General features: G+C 42.1%; 1 long non-coding RNA gene across 1 annotated transcript in view; it reads left to right on the top strand.

The window, feature by feature from the left end:
- Positions 1–25,589, top strand: part of LOC309825589 — a 100,167-nt gene extending 74,578 nt beyond the window's left edge. The window contains exons 2-3 of the long non-coding RNA XR_014297053.1: positions 5,137–5,288; positions 25,527–25,589. This is a non-coding gene — a long non-coding RNA (uncharacterized lncRNA). The remainder of the gene's footprint in view (positions 1–5,136; positions 5,289–25,526) is intronic.
- The last annotated feature ends 674 nt before the right edge of the window (positions 25,590–26,263 follow it).

The raw sequence follows: 26,263 nt of genomic DNA on the forward strand, positions 1-26,263 counted from the left end.
AAACAGTCGTTGAGGGTCATGGGCTCATCTGTGAACCCAAGTAGGAAAGCAAGGCAGACAGAAAATTCAGGAAATTGGAGAGGCTCCTTAGAGATGGTTTTCTCACTTGGCCATGGGCGGAGGCCAAATGAGCCGAAGAGGTCACGCCAGGCAGGGTGAGTGGGGTCCAGAGGGGAAGGAGCTCAGGCAGAAGGCTGCCTCCTTCCATCATGAGCTCCTGATGTCCTTGAGGAGTGGAGTCAGTTTCTTACCCAGTCTGGCTCTGCGCCAGTCCCCAGCAGTCCTCTGCTGGGCTCGGCATCTGCCCCCTTGCTCTGGACCCTGAGAAGCTGTCGGGCAACGCTCTCTGCCAGTCTCAGGCCGGGAAGAAACTTGCCGTGGCCTGACTCCTGCTTCTCTTGGCTTCTCACATCTCTTCTTTGTTAAAAATCACGAACCCTATTTTTGTACGTCATCCTTCTCTGAAGCACCCTATAATTCTTCGCAGCAGTTTTACATTTGGCTCTACCCCCCCCCCATTTGTGACCTCCATGTCGATAGGCCTGGTGATCCCAACTGTACAGCTCGTGCTGACCGTGGTCCCCAGCTGTAGTAGTTCCTAAATCAACGATTGTTAATTGACTGATAGTAATTAAGATTACTACGGGACATTCTTGAGCATGACTTTTTACTAACACTTGGATTTCTATTTCTATCACATGTCTGGGCATATAGGAGGTGTTCAGTCAACCCTTGACGGATCCACATTTTTCTGATGGATTAACAATCTTTTGCAGCCAGGAAGAGACTAAGTCTTATGATGAATCTAGCTTCCTCTCTGCTTCTTTCCACTCCGGAGATCTTTCCGGGCTTTGTCTCTTGCATCCCCCTAAACATTTACCCTTATCCCCACCTCTCACCATCTCTTGAGACCCCACGATGGTTTTGGAAACATCCCAAGTATCTTGGACCTCACCTGAGGCTCTCTCCTCACTTCTCCCTACCTCTCAATTCCCTCACTGATCTCGTGTTTCTCCCTTTTCCTCCACCCCTAAACTCTATGTCTTTTCCCTCCTCCACTTAAGCCCTCCATCCTCTCTACTCAATCAGAGGTCAATTCTTTAATGCCCCGTTTTTCTTGTCTGCCATGCCCACCAGCTCTGCACTCATTTTTATAACTCTGCCCCAGTCCCCATCATACAAGCAAGTGAAATACATACCACGTACCAGCATCCCTCAAAGCCCCATACCTTGCTTTCCTCCTTATTAGCAACCTTCACCATTTTAATTTCTCCTGCCCCTATTCTATCTTCCCACCCGGCACTGGAAGGCTTGCACATATACGCAAAAGATAGCCTGACGAGCAACAGTGTCACCTGTGCTTTTTACCAGTACCATGTGTCATTAAGTAGTGGCCACTCACACTGGAGGTGGTATTTTATTTTATTTTATTTTACTTTATTTTTTCACTTTTTCATTGAAGTACAGTTGATTTACAATGTGTTAGCTTCAGGTGTACAGCACAGTGATTCATTTATACATATCTATCTTTCTATCTATTTATTCTTGTTCAGATTCTTTTCCCTTATAGGTTATTACAAAATATTGAGTTCCCTGTGCTATATAGCAGGTCCTTGTTGGTTATCTATTTTGTATATAGTAATGTGTGTATATGTTAATCCCAAACTCTTAATTTATCCCTCCCCCACTTCCCCTTTGGTAACCAGAAGTTTATTTTCTGTCTGTGGGTCTATTTCTATTTTGTAAATAAGTTTATTTGCCTTGGAGGTGGTGTTTTAAAAATTTACTGTAGTCTGACTTTTTATAATCCTTATTAATATTAGGTTCTGTCTTTATACTCTGATACAGTGCCTATTAAAGGTACCATTTTTCTTTGCCTTTGTTTCCATGTCTTGCTGATGCATTTTACATGTGTATATTTTTGCCAATTTCCCCATTGGAATGGCCAACAATGAAATTAGCTTTGGAGGCAGCATTCAAACAGAGATCAGGCAACACTCAAACAGGGAAGATAAGGAAGGAATTCAGACATGAGGGGTGGGGGTCTTTGACCAGTTGGCTTCTAAACATCTCTTTTAAACCCTCAGATTCTCCTTAAACTGATGAGAGGGTGGGAGTGTGGCCTTCTCCTTTGTGTTTTCCACTATTCTAAAGGGCGTTTGCCTCACCTAGGAGGTCCTTAAATATTGGAATTCCTGAGACAGTAAAATAAATAATTCTGTTCAAGAGAAACAGAGGAAAAGGCGTAAGCACATTTTGCATTTAGGTGGTCATTGAATATATTAGGACGTGTGATCCCTAAATGGGAGTTACATGCTCTGTGTGAGGATTTCCTGCATTTCTCTTGTCCACTTTCTCCGCTTGGAACTCAGGTTGTTCAGAGACCCCAACACGCTTAGAGCTAAAGGGATCCCCAAGGGTTATTTCAGTCCAGAAGGTCTTCCTGCCTGGGCCCGTCCTTTGACCAAAGAACTTCCAATGGCAGAGCCCTCCTGACCTTCTCCAGACAGGAAGTGATCCTTCTGGTTTTGGATTGAGCTAGCAGAGTATTTTTCTTCTGTGAGTCAAAAAGCACTCTCTTTGGAGTTTCTCCCCGTTGGTTCCATCGTATTCCCTGAAAGCTAGAGCAAATCCCGTCCCTTTCTACCTCAGAGCCCTTTGGATATTTGAAGATAGCAGTCATTTCCTGTGCGGAGTCGTATCTTCACCTGCCTAAACGTTTCCACTTTTCCAGATTCCTCCTGAGATGAATTGTGATCCCTTCTTTCCTATGGTCGCTCTATTATAAGCATCCTCCACTTTGCCTGGGGTGGCGCAGAACGGGATGCACCGACCAGCCCAAAGGGAAACAAGACTCTCCCTCCCACTCCACTCATTTTCCTCTTCTTCCACCCATGAGCATGTGTCCTTCCTGTGCTCCTTCTCTCTTTTTTTTTAATTTTATTTTTTAACATCTTTATTGGAGTATAATTGCTTTACAATGGTGTGTTAGTTTCTGCTTTACAACCAAATGAATCAGTTATATATATACATATGTTCCCATATCTCTTCCCTCTTGCGTCTCCCTCCCTCCCACCCTCCCTATCCCACCCCTCCAGGTGGTCACAAAGCACCGAGCTGATCTCCCTGTGCTATGCGGCTGCTTCCCACTGCTCCTTCTCTTTGAGAAGTATTCCTGGATTTTTATTCCGTCCTTCACAGCAGTCACTGAAGGTCCTCAGGTTGAGATCCAATTACACGAAAGGAATCTTTTTTTGTTTTGTTTTTGTAGCTTTCCTTGAATTCTCCAAATCCTTGTTGCTGTTTTTAACTTGATTTCAGTTTATAACAACATGTAAGTGTCTTCAGGGTGGGTTGCCTCTTTCACATTCAGCCCAGAGCCCAGTATAGGTATAGTATAGAAATATTTAGTGAGTCCATATCATGACTTGACACGTCTCCTTCGTCACATTATTTCAGCTCCTTTTGCCCAGGGTATTTCTGTGTTCGTTTTATCTTTGGTTCTGTAGTGTCGAGGTTGCTTATGGAGAAAGAGCCAATGAAGAAGCGATGGTTTTTAGTAAGTGGAGTTTTATATTTTTACTCCCAGCTCAGTCTTTCTGTGTGGTTCAGTACAGAGCTGCTACCAACATCAGGGAGGTAATGGAGTTTAAATAGAGATCAGCGGGAATTGGCTTGAGATTTGGCTTTGCTGAAATTAATATGCCGTGGCCCGAGTCCCCTGGCCAGGACAGCTGGAAGAGTCACAGAGGCAATGTGATATGGTGAGAAGAGCTCTAGGCTGAAATAGATTTAGGTTTGATCCCTATCATGGCCACTTATCTTATGGGCAATTAACCACTCTGAACTCAGTTTCTTCATCTATAAAATGGGGTTAACCCGACTCCATCTCAGAAATGGTATAAGGGTGAAGTGAGATAATGTGTCACCACACGCGTGGTGGCATGTGAACTCTGGCCGGGCCACTGTTGTCATTCTGCAGCTTCCTTACTAGGTTCTGGCAAATAAAGAGCATCCCAGTAGGCCCACTGGTTGTTTCCCCAGCTTTTGACATAATGACACAGTCTCTCCGGCAGGCTCGCTCTGGGTCCAGATGTCTGTGTCACACCCAGCACGTGGTCTTCACAGCCACCGCGTCGATCAATACTCCTTCAGGGTGCCGCTCATCGCCCTGCACTGAGGAAGGTCCGGGAGCCCCACCTCCCCTGCTCTCCAGAGGCAGAACACAGTCTAGACACAGGAGGCACGAGGAAGTCGGGAAAGCTGGGCCCTTAGCTCCACTGATGGCTTTTCTAGAGCATTGGACACCTTTCTAGGTTGCATGAGCCTCCCATTCTGTTTGCAGAAAGAGTGCTATATTTGATTTCCTACTCTACTTAACTGCCAGGGTAGGTGGGAATGAATGAGGCGGAATCTCTCCGCAGAAAGATACTATGTGAACATACAGTCTGTTTCCATCAAGTGGGGAGCAGGAAGTTGCCAGGACTCCAAAAGGATGGGTGCCCACACTGGCCAGAGTCTAAGAGCCTGGACCATCTCCCTGTCCTCAGACGGCAGAGACCACGCCTGTCTCACCAGTATAGCCCTGTGTGGATGTCCAACTTTATGGTACATTTATGCTGGTGAGGGAATTGGACGTGAAGAAGAGGCAAGTGGTTGCCAGTCACCACGTCCATACAGAGTGTAAACTGTGCAAGCTCATGACTCATGCCATACTCACCTGGACCAGAGACCCCCAGGCATGGGGAACTCTTGTCTCTCCCCACAGCGGTTCCCTGATTAATTACAGAGGGGCTCACACAGGGGCTGTTATTCATGGCTGGAGCGGCACTCCACAGCCCTGGGGGTGCGCACCCCTGGGGTGTGTGAGCTCCTCTCCCCCTCCTCCCGGAGGCCCCGACCCGCCTGGGTACCGCCTTGCCATGCCCTGCATCTTCCACAAGGGGGAGCCCCCGGAGGGCAGCAGAATTTGGGAAGCGCTGAAGTTTTCTCCTCCTGTCCTCTAACTGATTTTCGAGTACCCCACTGTTAGATTCCTTTGTTGCAATGTTGGGGCCTGAGCTGACACTTCTGGAAGCTTCGGGTGAGAACCACAGCTGATATACCATCTTTTCTGGTTTGTTGTTATTTACCTAGCATCATCAACTCAGGTGGAAAAGTAACAAAGAGCTTGAAGACTTTCATGGATCCCAGGCCCTGGATGGAGGCAGGCGGCTTCAGACAGCATCAGACAGAGAACCAAGAAAGCCGAGGGGCAGCTGGAAGGTGCCTGTGGCTGCCGAGCCCAAGTAGGTACCCGGGAGAGGACGATGGAGGGGCACACGGGGCACAGAGCCCCTGATAGTGGGAAAAGTGGATGGACAGGAGAGACGGAGGGGGAGAAGTGCAGACAGGACCTGGGAGATTGAGGGAGAGTGAGGGAGGAGCCCCAAAGGAGTGCAAAAGAAAAACTGCTCGATCGCAGGTCGTGATGCAAAAGACTGACCACAGAGCCGGAGAGGGAGGGTTTGGGGGCTGAATCAGAGACTTAAACTTGTTTGAAGTTGGTTCCAACTCAGCTGCCCAGAAACTTCACAGGACATTGGAGGCCAGGAGTTTGAGAGCAAACGCTCAGTTGCACAAGAAAATTCAAAGTGAGTAAGTGTGCCTGGAAGTCGCTCTCGCCGTTATGGTTGTGTGTCACAGGGCCACACCTACGCCGGCCTTTTGACCTAAACGAGGAAGAATTCTGGTCTGACGGCAGTGTGTTCAGGTTCTTCCCACTCTGAACCAATGTCTCAGCTTTCCCTCCTTCCTTCCAGTTTCCCACAGTTGCTCTCAGGAATGACTAGGAGTCAAGTTCTCATTCTGCCATTTAGTGAGATTAGCTTAAGCAAGGAAACCTCTTGTCTCCGTTTTCTTTGTCTATAAAAGGGAGATAATAATATATTACTGATGAGCCTTATAGGATTTTTCTGAGGGTTGAATAAGTAAGATAATGTGAATAAATGCTCTTAATAGATTATGATTGCTAGGCAAATAAAAGATGGCATTAATAAAAATTAGTTAATATACCCTTACTACTCTCAGCAGGGTATTTTCTTACGGAGCTTTGGAGGAACCTGTGTGAGTGTGTGTGTGTGTGTGTGTGTGTGTGTGTGTGTGTGTGTGTGTGTGTGTGTGTGTATAGATGCGTGTCTTTGGCAGATAAGTGGGAAACTTGGTGTTCTTTCCCTTTTAGCCATCTTCGAATGTTCTTTTTCCCAGCCTCGGCTACATTTTTCTATGTCTCAAACATGCAGATAGTGATTGATGGTGTCTGCTTTGCTCCCTGGAAGAGCGGTTTGGCTGTGTCCTGGACTCTGTGCCACCCAAGTCAGTGTCACACCGTGTCTCAGGCACATGCTCAGACTGAATATGCTTGGAAGAAGCGAACAAGAGGCTGTGTTTTTAATCCCGTCACCATATTCCCTGCCTGGGATGTTCTTTCCAGTCCGCTTGTTACTTAACTCACTAAAACCCCTCACGTGGGAAACTTGGGTCTGCATCCTGAGTCAGGCTGGTTGAGGCGACCTGTGAAGGCTGCTGAGGTTGGCTTTGATACCTGTGGACACATTCACCCTTTCTGCGGGTTCCAGATGAGTGTGGGATACGGGGAAGGCAGTGTAGACTGGGAGCAAATCCTTGGACTTCACTGAGCCGTCTCTTCCCCTTCTGCCCAGTGAAGTCCTTACTACCCTTCCTTGCTGCATGCAGATGTAGATGTGAGGCACTACTGAGATTATATCTGAGCGCAGCAAAAGTTTGTCACTCTCCAGTGTCACATAATTATAAGGTATCATCATTGTTACTGTGCTGCAGGTTTTTTACTAGTGATTTATCCGTATTTTACAACTTGCATTATTTTAAAAGCTATCTTTCCCCAGATGTTAATGTACTCTCCTTTTTTTCTCCACCAACTGACCGATAAATATTTACAGAGATGCTAAATGATACACCTACTCACCTTCAAGAAGTCGGTGTCCCATCCAAATCACGTGTATACCTGCACAATATGTACATAGACTGTGTTTTTCTACAACCTCCAAGCACGTGTGTATCCCTTCTATTTTCAAGCACGTACTTACTCCCTTTTTAATATAAAATATATGCAAATATATATTTGAGTAAAAGACATATTCACACAGCATACTTACTTAGAGAACAGATTTAATGGGCAATAGGAAAGACACATCACCCTATCAGCATTCCAGCTCTTTTCGAGTCCAGAAGTGACCACAATACACAATTCGTGTGGTTAAAAAAAAATCATGGATCAATTTCTGCCCTGTTCCTAGTAATGAATATCAATATCTTACATCTTGCAGACAGACTCTCAGCAGCTTTAGATAATTTTAAATGAGTTTTTTTTTTAAATACACTTGCAAAGTCAATTATTTTGAATCTCATCTGAAGCAATTAAAAAACATCCTGACATTTAAGGTGATACTTTTTTCCCAAGTAAAATAATTATAAATAATACTAATTATGAGCAAATCATTCAGTTACTCTCAGTCTGGTTCAACCTTTCGGCTAATAAACCAATCCATTAAAATTCATCTTGCTCAAAGGACCAATTTGTTAAAAAATATAGTGACCTTTCACCGCAAGTATGATTGATATTTTCTTCAACAATAATCAGGGCTGTCTTTCCCAGAAGAGAGTGTGGTCAAGTGGTAGGTGTAGAAAACTAGGGTTCTTTTATGCCTGTCTCAGTAATACTTCTCAGGTCCAAAAGGATGTTGATGAAGGTGGTGATGGTAATACACAAAACTAAAACTCTGATTTCAAAAAGCACCTAAAAGAGATGTCTGTAAGCCTCAGGACAGTTGCTCACAAGAAGTGACAAAATCATTAGCACTGGGAAAGATTTTAGTAAGCCCTTCTGTCTGCCTCTGGGGTTTCATTTCCTCCAAAGATGTAGGGCAGGGATTTGCAAATATGGCCCATGGGCCAAATCCAGTCTGTCACCTGTTTCTATAAATAAAGTTTTATCGGAACCAAGCATATCCTGTCATTTGCATATTGTCAGTGGTTGCTTTCCTGCTATAAAGGCAGAGTTAAGTAGTTGCAGTAGACCCCATCCAGTCCACAAAGCCTAAAGTATTTCGTATTTGGCCCTTTACAGAAAAAAGTTTGCTGACTCCAGGTGTAGGGTAATGAAAACAAAAACAAAACCCGTTGTCTCTGAATTTACGCAAACAACTAATATTTAAGCAGCGCTTTACAGTTTATAAAGTCTGACCACGTTCTTTTGCAATTTAAAGGACAGAGAAATTGCAGACTTTTCCGTGGTCATTCAGCCAGTAAGTGGTGTGGGTAGGACTTAGCCTCTAGAGAGGGAGGGGCCCCGCCCTGATGGTAGCCTGGATGGAAGCGGCCTGTGGAGGTGGCTCTCGGGGGGAAGTGATGGCCGTCCATCTCTTTCATCTGCGCAGAAGTGCTCGTTGCTGAAAGAGAGTTGAGGAAGCAAAACTCCTGACATTCTGTTCCCTCTTTATCTGACTTTGACATGGGTGATTTTAACCTTGTTCTGCTTCTACCTCCCTATTCTCATAAGCAGAATGGTACGAATAAACAAAAAAGAGAGGAAGGTGCTTTGCTAAGCTTTATTGCTTCAACTCTCGCTTATCCACACTGAAGGAATGTGTCCACCCTGAAATTGGCACTGAGGCGCGGATATTCTGAAATAGCCAGTAACAGCAAAGTCTTTGTGGAGTATGCTATATATATATATATATTTTTTTTTTTTTTTTTTTTTTCGGTACGCGGGCCTCTCACTGCTGTGGCCTCTCCCGTTGCGGAGCACAGGCTCCGGACGCGCAGGCTCAGCGGCCATGGCTCACGGGCCCAGCCGCTCCACGGCATGTGGGATCTTCCTGGACCGGGGTACGAATCCACGTCCCCTGCATCGGCAGGTGGACTCTCAAACACTGCGCCACCAGGGAAGCCCTATGCTATCTTTTTTAAAGTTTGCTTTTTGAAATGGCAATACCTCTCAAGTATGTTTTCCTTTTACTGGGTTTATGGTCAAAATTATATTTTCTCACTTGAGCTTGTTGTATCTACTAGCAAGGTGGGCCACAGGAACTGGATATAGGAGGAAGGAAGGCTGGGATGAATACCTTGCCTTTGAGATCTATGGATATAAAGCAAGTTCTTTGCAGGGACCAAAGACTTTCTGAATGTTATATTTTCTTGGAAAGGAGGTAAGGGATAAAACGAGAGAGATGAGAATAAAAAAATTCTAAGTCAGACCTTTCCTGAAGATTCTGAGCCAAAGATAAGGATTTCAACAATTGATCTAATTCAGGTTTTCCTCTAACAATGTTTATTTGGAGTGTGCACTCTGGCACGCACCACTAGGAGTTGAAGGAGTATCACATTGACTAAGATTCAGATATTCTTCAGGAACTGATCTATCAGAGAAATGAGCATGCGTGTACGTGTCTATAATGCAATTAGAAGTAATTAATGGAAAGGGAGCACAGATTAAAACATCTGCGCATGCTCAAAGAGACATTATTCTTCCTTATTGGAACATCACTGATGATACTGTGGAGGAAGTGGCATTTGGTGAGACTCAAAGAGTATGTAGATTTTAGACATTTGGAAACAGTAGGAGGTGGGCATTCTAAGAGGAGACAGGGAACAAAGTCGCAGAGCAAAGTATAGGATTTGTATGTGATCAGAAAATCGTTCATCTTGTTGGGAGCATATGGTTATATAGGCATGCAGGAAGGTGTGGCAGGTGGAGAAGGTCAGAGCCAGAATCCGGAGGGAGTTGTAGATTAAAAAGTTTGGTCTGTTTTCAGTTGATGATGAGAACCATCGCATATTTTTCTGCAGGAGAATTACATGATCATACCTGTGATTTATTGGAAAAGAGTGTAACAGATGTTTGAAAAGAACTTGGATGCAAGGTCGCAGTTAGAAGCTAGAGCAGTGGTCCAGGCAAGGAGAATAACGTTAACTCCTTTGTCTTGTGCTGTGTTCGCAAGAATGCTCCTCTACAACCTGACTGTCATAGGTTATGGCACTGGCTGGGGGCTTTCTGAGGGCATTTATTTAATGACATGTCTGTGGCATTTACTCATAAAACCAAAAAGCCATTGGGGCCAGAAATAGGGGTTTTGGTTACTTCCCCAGACAGGATGCAGTTGGGGTGATTATACTTGTGATTCATCGAGGTCGGGAAACAAGTCCTCCACAAACAAACACCCCTCCCCTCCAAGCCCAGTGACTCACGGCTTCTTCAGTTTGGAAAGCTCTGGAGTCCAGGCAGAATGTGAGGTATGATGTTAAATCATAAATCCTCAGCGTTCATTGTTACAAGAGAAACATTTTTATTCATTCTTATGATCACTGAAGCAATAAACATCGAGTGAACTCTTAACTGTTTTAGGCACAAGGACATGGAGCTATAAAAACATAGTTCCTGCCATAAAGTATTTTCCAGTTTACCTGGGAAAACAGATATAACATAAGTAGAGTATCCCATAGATGTTATAATAGAGAGATGCAAACAGTTCTAAAGGGTCAGAGGAAAGACCTGTAACTGCTCTGGGAAGGGAGGAGTGGCATTGGAGTTGGGTCCTGCACAATGACTGTTCATCATGTATTCATTCGCTCATTCAGCAAATAATCATCGAGCACTTACTATATGCCAGGCACGGTTCTAGACAAGAGATTTCATACTTTTATGGCGCTTGCTCTCCAGCAGGACAACTTGGGTATTAAATAGAGCTGGGAGCCAAACAAACAAGTTGCTACACTCAGGGAATTTACGTTCTTGTAGAGGAAGATTACAGAGAGTGGCAGCTAACGCTTCGCTCCAAGAAAGAGCAACAAATGCAAAAAGAAACATGAAGCCAGCCCTGCTGGGAAAGAGTGGGGAAAGGAACTGCAGGTTTGGGGGTATCCAGTATGACAAGAGGGCTTATTTATAGACCTGAAATCAGAGGCACAAGTCTCCATGCTGTTCTTTGGCTGGAGTTGACAGAAAATGGAGACTCTTCTCACATGGAGACACACAGCATTGGGTCCCCAGACATTCTGATTTTGCAGTGCCTAGCAGGCTACTGGGGTCCCTGATTCAGGAATCTGAGTACTGTGGTTTGGACTCACTGATGATTTTTCTATACTTTTGTCTGACTGTCCTGCAGTGGCCTAGTGCCATGGAGATAAAAATTTAAGACACCGGCTGCCTCCTTGCTTAAATATTCAGGTCAAATTCTGTCACAGCCAACTCTGTCTTGGAGGTCATGCTTGATCCTCGTTTTATCAGGTTGTCTAAAATAACCTGGCCATGAGGTGGTTATTGTTATGGTACTCACTGGAATGGGATCTGACCTATATAAGGAAAAGAAGTAGGACAGGAATAGCTCTTCAGCCCATCACAGACTTGGAGAAATCCAGTATAAGCAACTGCAGAATCACAGAGCTGGACGGGACTCAAGGTGACCTAAGGTGATATTGACACCTGCCTCTAGGCAGATATATGCCTGTCTGGAAATTTAATATAAATTCTAGAAGTCATTATTTTAACAATACGTAAAAATGTACCCATCCTGAATAGTATAGTTCCCTTCAGGGCAGTGATGCTGCCTAGCCTCGGGCAGAACATCTTTGAACCTCCTATTTTACAGTAGACCTCAGAACCCATAGCATATCCTTTTGGGTATACTTAGTAGGAGGAAATGGTTGTCTTTGGAGGCTGTTTTGCATTTTCTAAAAACCAAGTGCCGTCTCCAGTTGGTCCAGCTGAATGATACCATTTTTGATTAAAAATGAATTTAAATGCAGTTATGAAATTATGAGGTGACATTTTTGTTTGGGTCGTAACCGGTTCAGAGGAGACTTGTCAGCACTTGCAAAAGTAATAAGGACATATTCTCCCAGATGGCTCATTTGAGGGTCTGGTAAGCTGTACAGCTTCTCATTCTACTTGGTGAAGTACTTGAGGTCAAGGAGTGTGCCTTGTCTCAAAACACCCACTTACCAGGTGCATGCCAGGGACTCGTTATAGAATTAAGTAGAAAACAATAACATCATCACTTTACAGTCGTATCATGAATCCTTTGCCCATTGTGATTTTTTCACCAAATGTGAACCCCGTTATCACTTCTTACCTTGAGGCTAATTACCCAGCAAATGGCAACAAGGGCAGCAGTCTGTGTGGATACAGCACTGTTCTGGGAAGAGAGTTCAGCTTCTGTTGTGAGTCGTATGGGTAACTTGGGGAAAAGTGCTCAAGCCTGTGTCCCCATCTTTAAATAAAGAGATTGAACTCGATGACGGGAGAAGGTCCATTTGAGGAATAAAATATCGAGTAGCTACTTGGCGCCTATCTCTGCATGTTGTGGGAGGTATTAGTAAGGCCTTAGTGTGGATACGGATTCTTGTGTTTGCAAGTGACAGAAAACCAGCTTGACTAAGGTGAGGTAGAAAACCAAACTTCAGCAAAGGCAGGGGTCCACCAGACTCCAGACATCACCAGAGTCAGGGACTTGAGCACTTCCACGACACCCTTCCTCCGACTTTGTCCTCGGCTTCTCTCTCCCAGTCAGCTCTATTCTCTCAGATGTGCCTCCTGGGTGAGCCTGAAGAAATTTTCAAAACCTCTGGGAAGTCCTCTGGGCCAGGGGAACAAGATACCGTGCATGACTTGTAGCTGCTGTTAGAACCATGAGGTTGGCTGGAGAGAGGGGCAGCTCCCCCAGAGAAGTAGAACCCCTCTAAAGCCTGCTGTCGCTCTTTGCTGCCCACTCCCGCCCTTTTCTCTCAGCTCCACGCCCATTGGCTGGGGACCTTCTACTCTTCTTGAAGCTTCTGCCCAACTTCACTGTCTCTGAGGGCCGAACAGCACAATCCCTACCTGTCCACACTCCCAGAGCACCCTGAACCCGTCTCCACCCCGGAATGTTGCTTGTTGTGGTCTCTTGATCGGTCTTTCTCCCTCGTGAGACTGGGAACTCCTCAAAGGCGATAACTGCCCTCATTGGTTTTGTGTTACTTTATGTATTTATTAGATTGCTTATTTATTAATTATTGACAATCCACTGTGTACTAGATTCTGGGGATTCAAAGTGAAGGAACCCAAGATTGCTGTTCTCAAGATGCCCAAGGTCAAGTGGGGACATGATAAACAGACACTTGCAGTGCAGTGTGGTGGTGTGAGTCCTCCACAGACAACCGCACTGGTGCTCTAGGAGCACACGGCACACAGGAGAGTCTCCTCCCTAAGCGAGGACAGGGGTTGAGAAGTCCAGAGAGAGTTTCCGAAGGTAGGAAGGGGCCACCCCTGGTCTGTGCTGGATTCTGTGGCATAGGATTGAACCTGGTTGTATAGGGTCTGGAGGGAGGGGACATTCTTCAGGGGTCTCTGAAAGTACAGTGTAACCAAAGGCTTATGTTTGAGTGGGATAGATAAGGCAGATAAAATTAAATAATAATTGGTTATCAATTCATTAAATAATTGGTAAATAAGACAGTTTTCAATAAAGTACTAGTTTTACTAGTACTTTGCACAAGGAATACAGAAAAAATTGAGATTACCATGAACTTATAAGGGACATCCTTTGGAGCACGTGAGTAGCGCTTCACTTCATGGGGAGTTGACAGTGCTGAAATCAGAGAGGCTGGGTTTCAATCTCACTCTGCCAGCTATTAGTTTGGTGATAATCTCTCAATCTCTAATTTCTGCATCATAAAATGAAGACACTAAGTTCCACCTCTCAGAGTTATACTGAGGATAAAATAAGACACGTAAATGAAAGTACTTCATAACTGTAAAGCACTATACAAACTTAAGTTATTCTTCAAATCCGTTTATTGTTACAACAGAGAGTTCTTCACTGACAACAATATTTGGAAATATGAAAAAGTGTATAAATACCGTTACATGGAAAGATATAGTGTTCGCATTGAGAGTTATGTTAATTTTGCTCACTGGCTAAGCATGGTGGTTAATGCCATTGCAAAATGCATCACACATTAACGAGTTGACTGACTTTTCCTGTATCTCTGACTCTGAGGATAGTGCAGTTTGACTCAGCTGGCCATGTCACAGGGTAGGAATTAAATCGTTTGGATGTAGTGATTATAAGGTGTTCTCTCCCCCAAGTGAACTGTATTTCTGTAGACAGAAGGTTCGCCTAAGGATTTCCCTCTAGCTGTACTACTCTAAGAGGTGAAACTTTCCCTTCAGTGCCTCTGTTTCCTCCTCTTTGAATCATCATAAATAATGATAGTATTGTAAAGAGTCACCCTCACACAGAGGATCTGAAGAAGTGTGATCCCATTATATTCTGTGTGAATTTGTCTTAGGTTCTGCTCAGGTGTGGGAGAGGGCAGGGAAGTACAGCCAGCAGATACAGAATGACCCGCTAAAGGAGTCTGAACTTTGAGTCCTTGAGTATATCTCAGAGACTAGGATGAAATACTAAATTTTAGTTGTCCCAGTGGTTTAGGCACACGGTATAAATAATCTTTCGCTCCATGTACTCCTCCGTGGCCATCACCTGGGAAGGAACCCTTGCCTTGTCTCCCACGGACACCACCGAGGCCAACCTGGAGCTGCCCATTACAGGAGAGAATGACCCTACTGCTTGTTCATGTTGCTGTGAGGGTAGCCCTGAAAATCATGGAACGAGGCATTAGAGTTTTGTCACTCATTCAGTGATGAACCCAGAGTCCATGGAAGTAAAGGCTTATCACGCCCAGGCATGGGGTCAAAGCCATGGCCAGTTGGTAGTTTTCTTTCTCCACCCATTATTCAATTTACCTCATCTTTCTAAAAGTTATGTAAGGAAAGAGAACATGGCTGCTTTTTGGAATACTAGACCTATGAGATAGTAGTACAGTTCCACAAAATAACAGGGTATTTCTAAGGTCAAACAAGTTTGAGAAATTCTGAATATGTCCCCAGTAGAGATACAAGATGTACATGCACATGTCTAAGGCTGCAAAAAATTGAACTCAGCTTTCCCAAAGTTATTTGACTCTAGAACTGTTTTATTTAGTAATATTCATTAGCATCTAGAGTGCCTCTTTTTCTTCTTCAGTACAGTTTGGAAAATGCTATTTTCAGAGGAGCTTCAGTAAATCTTCCTATTAAAGGCTGAAGTCTATGTCTTAGATTGAAGAAAAGTTGAACATAGCTTAGATACGACCTTGTAAATAGGGAATACTTGTCTACCATCCCCAGGATTCTTTTCAACAGCCCATTCTTTATTAAGTTGGAGGTTTGCAGGCAGGGGAACTGAAATAAGCATTGGCGTTCTAGTTCATTCATCCAGTAAAGCGCTATTTTCAAGATTAATTCAGGAAAAAAGTTTTTCTTCTTTTTCATTAGACTGGCTAGATCTCATGGAAAATCCCTTGAAAATGTTGAAATCGATGCCCTTCCCTTCCCTCTGCCCTTTTGCCTTTCTTTGTAGAGAATAAGTCTGGGTTTGATTTATAACTACTATGGTTTGTATTTGATGGAACCCTGTGGAAACCTATTCGCCAAGGGAAAGAGTAATAACTAGTAGTTTTAGCTGTAATCACAGAAAAATCCTTTCCTGTCCTTCAGTCTTTTCATTGCTCTGTGATCATAAGCTATACCTTTAATGAAACCTTTCTAATAAGTGCTAAGGTTGTGTTCTCTTTCCATAGGTTCTCCAAAGTATGTTTTCTTCCTACTGACAAAATAGTCAGGAAGATAGTGGAAATGGAATCAACTCCATTCATCATATGCTTTATTTTACTCCTCTTCTCAGCGTTCATTGATGAACTTTCTTCTCCAGTCACTGGTTTCCCCTGCATTGCTTCAGAATTTATTCATTTCATACGATGTCCTATTACCTGTGGTGACACAATGCTTTGCAACTGACCTCAATCCATTCATATATGTATTTTCTCTGCCAACTAGAACTTAAAGCTTATTAGAGGTAGGTACAGTAGATTTACATCTTTCGCATTATCTTCAGAGTCTCATTCGTTGTACAGAGTAGACATTCATTTATTTGAATTGATTTAAGAATAATTTCCATGGAGTTGAATGTGAGTGAGGATAGCAGCTCCTCTTTGGGGCTTAATATCTCTGTGCCTAGAACATAAATGTTGGAGTCCACCTGACCTGAGTTCAAATGCCAGGCCAAAGAAACATTAATGTGTGCCCTTGATCAGGTTACTTCCCTGAGCTTCCATTTCCTATACATAATGGAGAGAGTCTGTCTACCTTTTTTAAAGCACTACTGAGGACAGTAGTTAATAGTTTAAGTTCTGGTGTCAGACAGATCTGAGTTTGAATCTCATCTCTGCATCTTACTTGCTACATGACCCTGAGCAAGTTAGTGAGCCTCTCTGAGCTTCATTTCCCTCCTCCTAGAGCTGGGGTCCATCTTAGTATTTATCTCATGGAGTAGTTTGAGTTAAATAAAATAATGCCTGTAAAACTTAGAACGGTACCTCATACCTAGTAAGAATTCAATTAATGTCAACCATTACTATAGAAGAGCCTCTAGCATACCTGGCACTGGTGGGCTCAAATAAACTTTAGTCCTTTCTCCTGCTAATTCTCATCTTTAAAATAGTTGCCACCAGCAGACACACTTTTTAGACCCGTTGGCTAATGGGACTTCAGCATAACTTTTGTGTATGAGAGGTTCTCTGACTCTTTCACCTGTCTTAAATGGCACCAAAGTCTTCTGAAGAAAAGGCTTTTATGCGGGGGAGATCATGAACATCTGGATTCAAAAGAGGTTACATTCTTAAAGTGAGGTGGGTTGGAGATATTTTTTATTAAACATAGCCATTTTGTGATTTGATTTCCCCAGGATATGAATCAGAGAGAAAAAAACTGAAGTTTTGTCCCAGAAAAAAAGGGGAGGACAGGCAGAGGATTTTTCACTGGTAAGGCAATTTACACACTTGTCCTTTTCATAGTGACTCATGGTCTGTGATACATTTCATAGCGATGTCTATGAGTTTCCAAATCTGGAAGAAGACACATCAGCCAAATAAGGGAGAGAGAAGAAAACAGCCTTTTAATCCACCTAGTTACCATTCACAGAGCTTTAGACTTAGAACTCCAACAAATGGCTATTCCAGCACCCCACGTTTAGTCACATCTTTAAACCCATTGAGAGGAAGAATTAGCTAATCACGTCCAAAATATCTTCAGCAGACCAGCAGAGGAATTCAGTCTCTAGCTCCAGTGTTCTAGAAAAAGTTCTTTCTTCCCAATGTCTTCTCTTCCCCAACCCTCCCCCTTTCTTTTTTTTTGCTATAATTTGAGGCTAAATCTTCACTCTTTTTTAGCTTTCATATTGTCTGACCTAAGTCCATCTTAAAATGAGTTTGTAAACTTTTTAAAAAGTTATTAAAGCTTACCCCTTAGTCTTCTTATTTTACTATTTAAGCAGTCTCAACTCATTTAAAAAACTGGCTTAAGTCCAATTTTTTCCCTACTTTACGTAATTTCGGGTTACTATTCTGAGGGTGTTCCCCAGATACTCTAATAATAGAGTAAAAAACACCAGCACTTTGTTATATCCACTTGGGTACCCCCAGGACCTACTGCACTCAGCATACACGTGCTTAAATAAATGTTGAGCGAATGCATAAATATGGCTTCATGTTTCTATAGCTTCTAATACTTTATTGGAAAACTTTAACTTCCTTAAAAATTTGTCTGAGGTTCTCCTACTTTCACAACAAAAAAAAATCTTCCTTTTAGTTTTAAACCCAGTAAGGGATAAAATGGAGACCGGACCTTAAGTCTCCAATTCTCAGTCACATAAGTTTCTTGACTTAACTTGAACATTTTCTAAAGCCAGAGCTGCTGGTGTTTTGAAAAAATACAGACCCCCAAACTCAACTTTATTCTCAGATAATGGAGAGAATGATGGAAGGAGCGCATACCAGTTCTAACATGTCTTTGTTTGTAAATATATCTGAACGTCATGTTATTTTTTTCATTGTAAAATGTGATTTGTTCAATAGCTAGCTTTCCGTCTCCTCTGACCCTGAGCTCCAATTCCACTGCCTTTCTGCAAGCTTATCACTTTTTTTTTTTTCACATAGTGTCTCCATATTTTGTTATGGGCACGAACTATTAGTAGGACATGACAGGGCACTTTTAAACTCTTCATCAAGATGTACATGGTGCCTTGATTAAATGGTACATGATCATTGTAAAGGTCTTAGGACACCTCACCACACAGTCCTTGCTGGTCCAAGATTTCTTTAGTGCTGAAATCAACCAGCTTTACCATTTATTTCATTTACTTTGCTAGAACTGACAAAGGTGGGTATTAAATGATTAGGAGGACAGGGTATCTTGAATTGAGCTCTTTAAAGTCAGGGACTGTGTCAGAAATTCTTACACTCCCTTCCCCTGATCCATGGTCTGGTAGTACAGAGCAGGTGCTTAATACCTATTTCTTATATTGAATTGGCATCTATTAGCAAATCCCAGACATCTGAGACTCAGTCTTGACTTTGTACATAACAATGTGCCCTTGAATAGGTCACTGAGCTTTGTTGTGCCGTCTGTAAAATGGGATATGTATCTACTCTTAAAGAACTAATGAGAGTGTGAGAATTACAGGAAGTTGGGCTTTACAGAATATTGGTTTTGGATTTCACAGACCAGGCGGAGTTCCGTTCTTTAAATAAATACTTTACAAACTGATGGTCTTTGTGTCATAATCCTCTATCAAGCAAATAATCAAAGCAAAGTGACTCTTGGTGACCTACTTGTGGATTAATATTTGTAATTAGAATGTCATTTTTGACAAATTCCTACAACCCTCAATATCTATTTTTTTCCCTCAATTCACGTTCCATTGCTATAGTCTTTATTGTTGAAATGGAATTGTCAACTTGAAGCTAATTTGAAAAATGGTTTGCTGCAATCTGGGTTCATAAATCTTAACAGGAAGAGCCAAGAGCCGAGTAGCTCAGAGCACTGTGAAATCATTAAATGAGGCTCCTGGAATATATGAGAGTCTTCTACTTTCTCGTCAATCTGAAGCAGAATGCCCAGAAAGAGTATCTCATAAATGTTAGCGTTGGGCGCTGGATGACCTACGAGCGTATTGCATTTATCAGTGAGGGCAATCTGTATTCTAATGTTGGCTTGTTAAAAAAATAAGTCATTGTAAACTTGAAAATGAACAATAATGATGATTTCTCTCATTTTGTTTCCTCAGTGTTTCTTAAACGGAATGCCTAACACAAAGTAGGCATTAGAATCACCTGGAGGACTTGTTAATTCATCGATAGTTGGATACTATCATCAGAGTTTCTGATGAGGTAGACTTGGAGTGGGATGGGTCCCAAGAATTTGCAATTCTAGCAAGTTTCCTGGTGTTGCTAATGCTTCAGGTCCAAGGACCACACACTGAGAGCAGTTACCTGATCTCCCTTATGATTGCCAAGGCTGATAAGAACAAATATTCCATGAACTGCTCCTCTTTTTCAAACTACTTTACTAAAATGGGACTTTGAAAAGCCATCAGTGGCACAAACCACAGGTGGACATCCATGGGTCAGAGTGTCTATATAGAACTGTGATGAACACTGGAAAAAGAAAGCCAGATTTTTTTTTTAAGTTAAACTTCTAGCTCCTTCACACTATCGTGGTGTTTTCCAAACTTCTTCTTGAGTCATCTGAAAATATGTTACCTGAATCTTTAAATGCAAAAGAAGGAAGATGTGTCTTCATTTTCCCCCAGGTTGTCATTTTTGGTTCCATACTCTCTTTCCCAGAAAATAGACCATGTATTCAGGTATGTATTCAGGTATCTTCTCTTCTTGCTTTAGTATTGACTTAGATCCTAGACAATAATTCTCTATCAAGCTATTTTAAGTCAAGCCCTTATTTCCTATAGGCACGATGTTATCAATTCAGGGGTTTTTTTGGGTGTATTTTTTGTGTGTGTTTTTTGCTTTTACTGGAAGCCTATTTCATTCAATTCAATTCAACACCCATTGAGTGATTTCATATGCCAAGCACTATTCAAGATGTTCAGGAAAAGGCATGACCAAGATCTACTCAAATTCCTGCCCTTGCAGAGCCTACATTCTAGCAGAGACAGACAGTAAACTTAATACATAAAGCAATATGTTCCTGGTAGTAGATGCTATGGAAAGGAGGAAAATCAAGCAGGATAATAAGGTTTAGGACTTCAGGGGCTGGCAGGAAAGGGTCATGTGTGCATTTGCAATTTCAAATAGGGTGCCATTTGAGCAAAGACCTAAGACAGGTAGGACTGTAAGCATGTAGTTATCTAGGGAAGAGTGTCACAGGCAGAGAGAATAGCCTGTATGAAAGCCAAAGGGCAGGAGCATGGCTGGCATATTTAAGGAACAGCAAAGAGGACCGTGGGGCTGAAGCAAAGTGTGTGAAGGGGAAGTAGTGATAGGTAGGAGAGGTAATATCAAGGCAAGGTCATGATCATGTAATGTTTGGTAGGTCACTGAAAAAGATGTTGGCTTTAATCTGAGTGAAAAAGGAGTCATTGCACAATGCTGACTTTTTAAGAAGGACCTGTTCGAATGTTGTGTTTAGAGAATACTGAGTAGGGCAAGGATAGGAGCTAAGAGGCTAGTTACAAGGTTATGCCAGTAACCCAAGCAAGAGATGATGTGGCTTGGGCCATGTGTTGACGGATCAGTACAGGTGGTGAAAAGCAGTTAAATTCTATATATTTTGAAAGTAAAGTGCAACAGGATTTCATGAGAGAGTGGATGTAGAATGTTAAAGGAATCCAGGTGTTGGCCTGAGAAGCTGCAAAGATGAAATTGCTATCAGTTGAGATGTAAAAGACTGTAGGAAGAGCAAGTTTGTGGAGAATGTTGGGATTTTGATTTTGGGTATACTGAGTTTGAAATGACTATTAGATACCTGATGGGAGATGTAGAGTTGGTTGCTGGTCACGCACATATGGGGCTTATGAGAGTATGCGGAGTACATTTGGGCTAAAGGTGGAGTCATCAGCTTGTCAGTATTGAAAGTTTTGAGGCTGAATGAGACGATCAAGGGAGTGGGTGTAGATAAAGCAGAGAAGAAGAAAAGGACTCAACCCTGGGATTCTCTAGCACTAAGAGGTCAAGAAGGAAAAGAGACACCACCAAGGAGAGACTGAGAAGGAGTGGACCATCCAAGGAGAAAAACTGGGAGGCTTTGGTGTCCTAAAAACCAAGAGAAGGAAGTGTACCAGTTAGAGGGGAGTGAAAAATAGTGTCGGATGCTGCTGCTGGGTCAAGTAAGATGAAAACTGAAAATTTACTATTGAATTTCACAACTAGAGAACATCAGTAACCTTGACAAGAACGTATCTGGTGGCATGGTGATGGTTAAGGTCTGCTCTAAATAGTGTAAGAGGGTGATAGAAGAAGACTTGGAAATGGTGAGGAAAGACAACTCTTGAAGTTCCTGCCAACGAAAGCACAGAAATGGGAGGGAAACAGGTGAGGAAAGTGGGGTCCTGCTAAGGGTGTGTTGGTGGAAGTGGTGGTGTTTGTGTTTGTTTGGGGTTGGGAGAAATAATGATACAGTTGTGCGATGATGGAAGTGATCCAGTAGAGAGGGACAGATTAGTGTTTTAGGAAAGATAGGAAGGATTCCTTAAGCAATTTCATTGGGTCTGCAAATAGTGATGGTATCTAGAATCCAGGTGGAATATTCGGCATCCCAGAAATCAGGGATTTTTATCTATGGTAACAGGCATGTTTAGGGGGGAGTAATGCTGGTGGGGCAATAGGTGTAGTTGTCGAGACCATGTGTAAAATCCCTTTTGATTGTTTCAGTTTTTTCCATGAGGGAAGAGCCAACATTATCTCGTAAAATATCAAAAATGATTCAAAAGAAAATACAGCCCACATATATGCCTCTTCAAATATTTATTCAGAAAATAAAGCCAAACACAATATGAAAAATATGCAATAAATGTTTCATTTTAGGAGCTTTTCTAAATGAACTGAATTGACTGAGGTTTTTGAATAGAGATGTACTATCTTTTCAAGTAGGGACTCTTCCTGACGAATGTCTCTGTATCAAGCATAGGCATTCTTTGTTGCTCTACTGGCCTTCACATTTATTTAAAATTAGGGATATTTGTATAGAAATCTTTATTTGCCAATTCAATGTGCGTGAATGTCTACGTATGACATTCTTTCAGATGGTGAATGTGGGTAGAACGTCTCCATGAGAACTCTTCTACAGTGATCTCTTGCTCTCCATTTCAACAGTATGGGTGATCACTACCGTCTTGTCAGTGGGGTCAGTTTGACATTTTGTAGCTATTGGCTGCAGTTCTTAAGCAGATATTAATAGGAGTTATAGCCATTCTTATTTATGATGAGGTCATAAACTTAATCAGAGATAGGAAGCACCTATATGATTAAAAAAAGAGAGATAATGGGCCCTTTAAATAGTTTCCTCTCTGGGGTAAAAAAATATGTCACTTTCTGGAGGATTGAAACTGTATCTTAGTATACAGTATCAGTGCTTTGTATCTTAGTGCTTTGCTTGAACAAAATTTGAAAAACATAATTCAGAAGGCATTCCATAATGTTTTACAGTGATAATAAAAAATACTTATGTAAAATGGATGGTTAGAAAATACTCATTGGGGTTCTTCATATTGGGGAACAAGTGAGTTTGAAGCAGAAGAAAATAACCATAGTATTCAACTCATAGGGTTGTAGGGAAAGTGTAATGATATTGCCCATATAAAGTTCTTGTTACAGTAGATGGCTCATATAAGTGTCCAGTAAATTATTATAGTAGGTATAAGGTGATGGGGTTCCATTGGAAAGATACAACAAAATTTTCAAAATTAGGGGACTGTTCTTAGTTAACTGTGGTTTTTCTTCTTTTGGGGGGTGTCAGGGGGAGGGTGGCAGAAAGTTATTAACAGCCCAACATTGCTTTATGAGAACCAACTTTTAGCAGTAGGAGCATATAGGGGCCAAGTGAACAAGAAACGATCATTCAGCTTTTATGTGCCAGGGCCTATAGTAAGCATCTAATGTATACATTTTATTTGGTCCTTACAAAAGACCTGCACAGTAAGTTGTATTAACCCAATTGTATGGATGAAGGAATTGAATTGGGGAGAAACGTTCAAGTGCTGCAACAGGAAAACTCTCTGCAAAATTTTAAGTAAATTAAAAGACTGACCCCATCAACTAAGCTGCTCACAAAAGAGCAATATCCTTACCAAGATCACAATGTGATTTGATTCCTAAGCTCCCAGTCTCACTATACAGGTTATTGAATAGCTCATCTAAATCCAAATGCCTGTTGCTGGCTTGGTCAGAATCAAGGAGTCAGCTTAGTTTGCTATCTTTCATGGCATTCAGTTCATGCTTCCAAACAAGTATGTAGAAATGGTTCACACTTTGGTATTAAAAGGTTGAAGACAAAAGGAACATCTCATCTTCTGTCACCTGAGGGAAAAAACTCTTCCCATTCCCGAAAACTACAACATAGTTTCCTTGGAACCTGGTTGCATTTCATACTCAAACTAGTAACACTCTGGTTGATGAGAAAGAGAACATTCACTCTCTCTTCCTAGAGGAATGCTGAAATTGAAAGAACAAAAAACCCAAAAAGAATATCCAACCCAGTAATTGATATCTAGTCTCATAGTCTGTCATACAGAGTGAAGGAAGTCAGAAAGAGAAAAACAAATACCGTATGCTAACACATATATATGGAATCTAAAAAAAAAAAAAAGTTCTGAAGAACCTAGGGGCAGGACAGGAATAAAGACCCAGACGTAGAGAATGGACTTGAGGACACGGGGAGGGGAAGGGTAAGCTGGGACGAAATGAGAGAGTGGCACGGACATGTACACTCTACCAAATGTAAAGTAGACAGCTAGTGGGAAGCAGCAGCATAGCACGGGGAGATCAGCTCGGTGCTTTGTGACCACCTAGAGGGGTGGGAGGGAGACGCGAGAGGGAGGAGATATGGGGATATATGTAAATGTATAGCTGATTCACTTTGTTATACAGCAGAAACTAACACAACACTGTAAAGCAACTATACTCAAATAGAGATGTTAAAAAAAAAAGAGCATTAAAAAAAAAAGAATATCCAACCCAACTTAAAAACTTTTCTATTCAGAACAAAAGAAAATCCAGTAGAACAATAATTTCCTTTTTTCAAGGGGAACCAAATGGTGGTATCTTGGTTTTAACAACTTTCTGGAGAATTCTTCATTCATGGTAATCAATTGATTAACACTGAGCAGCTCCATTTGTGCAGGAAGCAGGAATAGTTTGGCTGGCAGAACAACTTACAAAATTCTGTTCATGAATATTACGTAAATTCAGTCAATTCCCTCAATAACGAATGTGTGCGATATAATATTTTACACCTGAGTTTAATCCCAAACAAAAAAAGAAAACACCAGCGTTTTGAAAAAAAAGTTAATGTGGAAATGTCAAATCACTAGCTCTTAACCTTCTCAATTTTTTTGTTTTTTCTTAAGATAGGAAGGTGTAAACTCTCCACTCAGTCTATAGCCACCTGAAATAGGAAACATGATGCCAGGACATCAAAAAAAGTTTTTTTTCCTTTCTATAACCTGAGGTGGGGCGATGGGAAGTTCTCATCTGAGAAGGGACAGGAGAATTTCCTGGGTTTCCATTATGAGTTTAGTATGAGAATAACTACGTGCAAATATATGAAGGATGCGTACTTTTCGGTGGACAAAACCAAAATCATTCATCCATGTCCACAAAGACCAGTTTAGAGAAATTGAAGCTAGTTTTAGCACAGAACTTAATGGCTAAAAGGGTAGATAAAGACAGAACTTAGTTACTAAGAGGAATCATGATTTTCTTTTTCCCCAAAGAACTTAAAAATCTGTATAGGCTCCATCTTGGATAACCTAGGTGCCCTTCTACCTGGAGACAGGATTCAGCAGGAATGATTCTCATGGGCACAGGAGGATCCTGGGAAAGTCTTCCTTCCTCCCTGTCTCAGGACTTGTGTATACAGTGTATAGGCTTTATACTACAAATGAAACTTCATTTCACTTGTTTGACAATTTCTCATTGCCCAGTGGCCAACTCACTTGTTCCTTTTGGCTGATTGCAGAAGGGCTGCAATCCCTCGAGAGGAGAAAGACAATGAGAGGGCAGAGACCCAACCCAGCTTCCTCCAGCTTTAGTCCACTTCATTTGAGGAGTCTATGACTCATCCCTGAGTCCCCCCCGCCCCAAGCAACTTCCATCAACTCATAGTCCCCAAATGTGTTGTTGAACGTTTTCTTTAGTGGTGCCAGCTTGTTCTGAGATTACAGGGCACGCCGATTTTATTAGAGTTCTTTCAACAAACTCGTTTAATTGTTGCTGCCCTTTGGCAAGTGCTGAGTCACTCTCAGTGCTTCATAGCATTCCAGGAACACCTCATCCTTCTAACTTTCCTTTTTTTTTTTTTTTTTATGTCTTCCTTTTGTTTGGTTTAGACCAAGCCTCTCCTCTTTTTTCCCCAACAGACTTGTCTTTGGAAAAGACTCAGAAGAGCCAGTAAACTTGGCTTCTTCAGTTCTGCTTCTCATGTGAGTATAATTTACATTTCTAACTATTATGCAAGTGTCATTAAATAGCATATTTCCCCAGGTTTTTGTGGAAGAACTGCTTGTTTGATCTTTGCGACGCTAGCACTCTTTTAGAATTAACCACGGAAAAACTTGATGACACTTCCGTGCTTCTTGTAAAATTCATCTTCGGGGTAATTTTATGGTGTGTGTTTTCCCCCTTGAAAGTTTTAAAGAGCTGGATTTCTCTCTCTTTACAGAGTGTTCTAGCAGCTGTGTCTCATTTGCTTTTGCAAGGGCATTGGAAGAAATTGCTATTTTGGAAACTCCTTAACATATGGGATAATTGTGTACAGCACTTTACAGTTTGCACAGTACTTGCCCATTATTTTACCTAGTCATTTCTCATAGAAGCCCAGGACATATTATTTACATTTTCCAAAAAGAGAAATAGAGGTCCTGAATAAATAGCAGGAGCTTGGCAGGACAATTTATCTCACTCTGGAATTAATCAGTAGATTAAAATCTCTTCCTTCAGATCCTTTAATACCCATGACCAGAAAGCCTCATGCTTTTAGACCAACACACCCACTGTGCATCTGAGGAATATGTGGTCCACTAGCTTTAGGTCTGCCCTAACAAAAAGCTGTCGGAGTGATGGGACGTTGGGAACTGTGCTGTTGAACTGCTTTTAT

Source organism: Grampus griseus, assembly GCF_964374135.1.
Source record: "Grampus griseus genome assembly, chromosome: 8".
Lineage (NCBI taxonomy): Eukaryota > Metazoa > Chordata > Mammalia > Artiodactyla > Delphinidae > Grampus > Grampus griseus.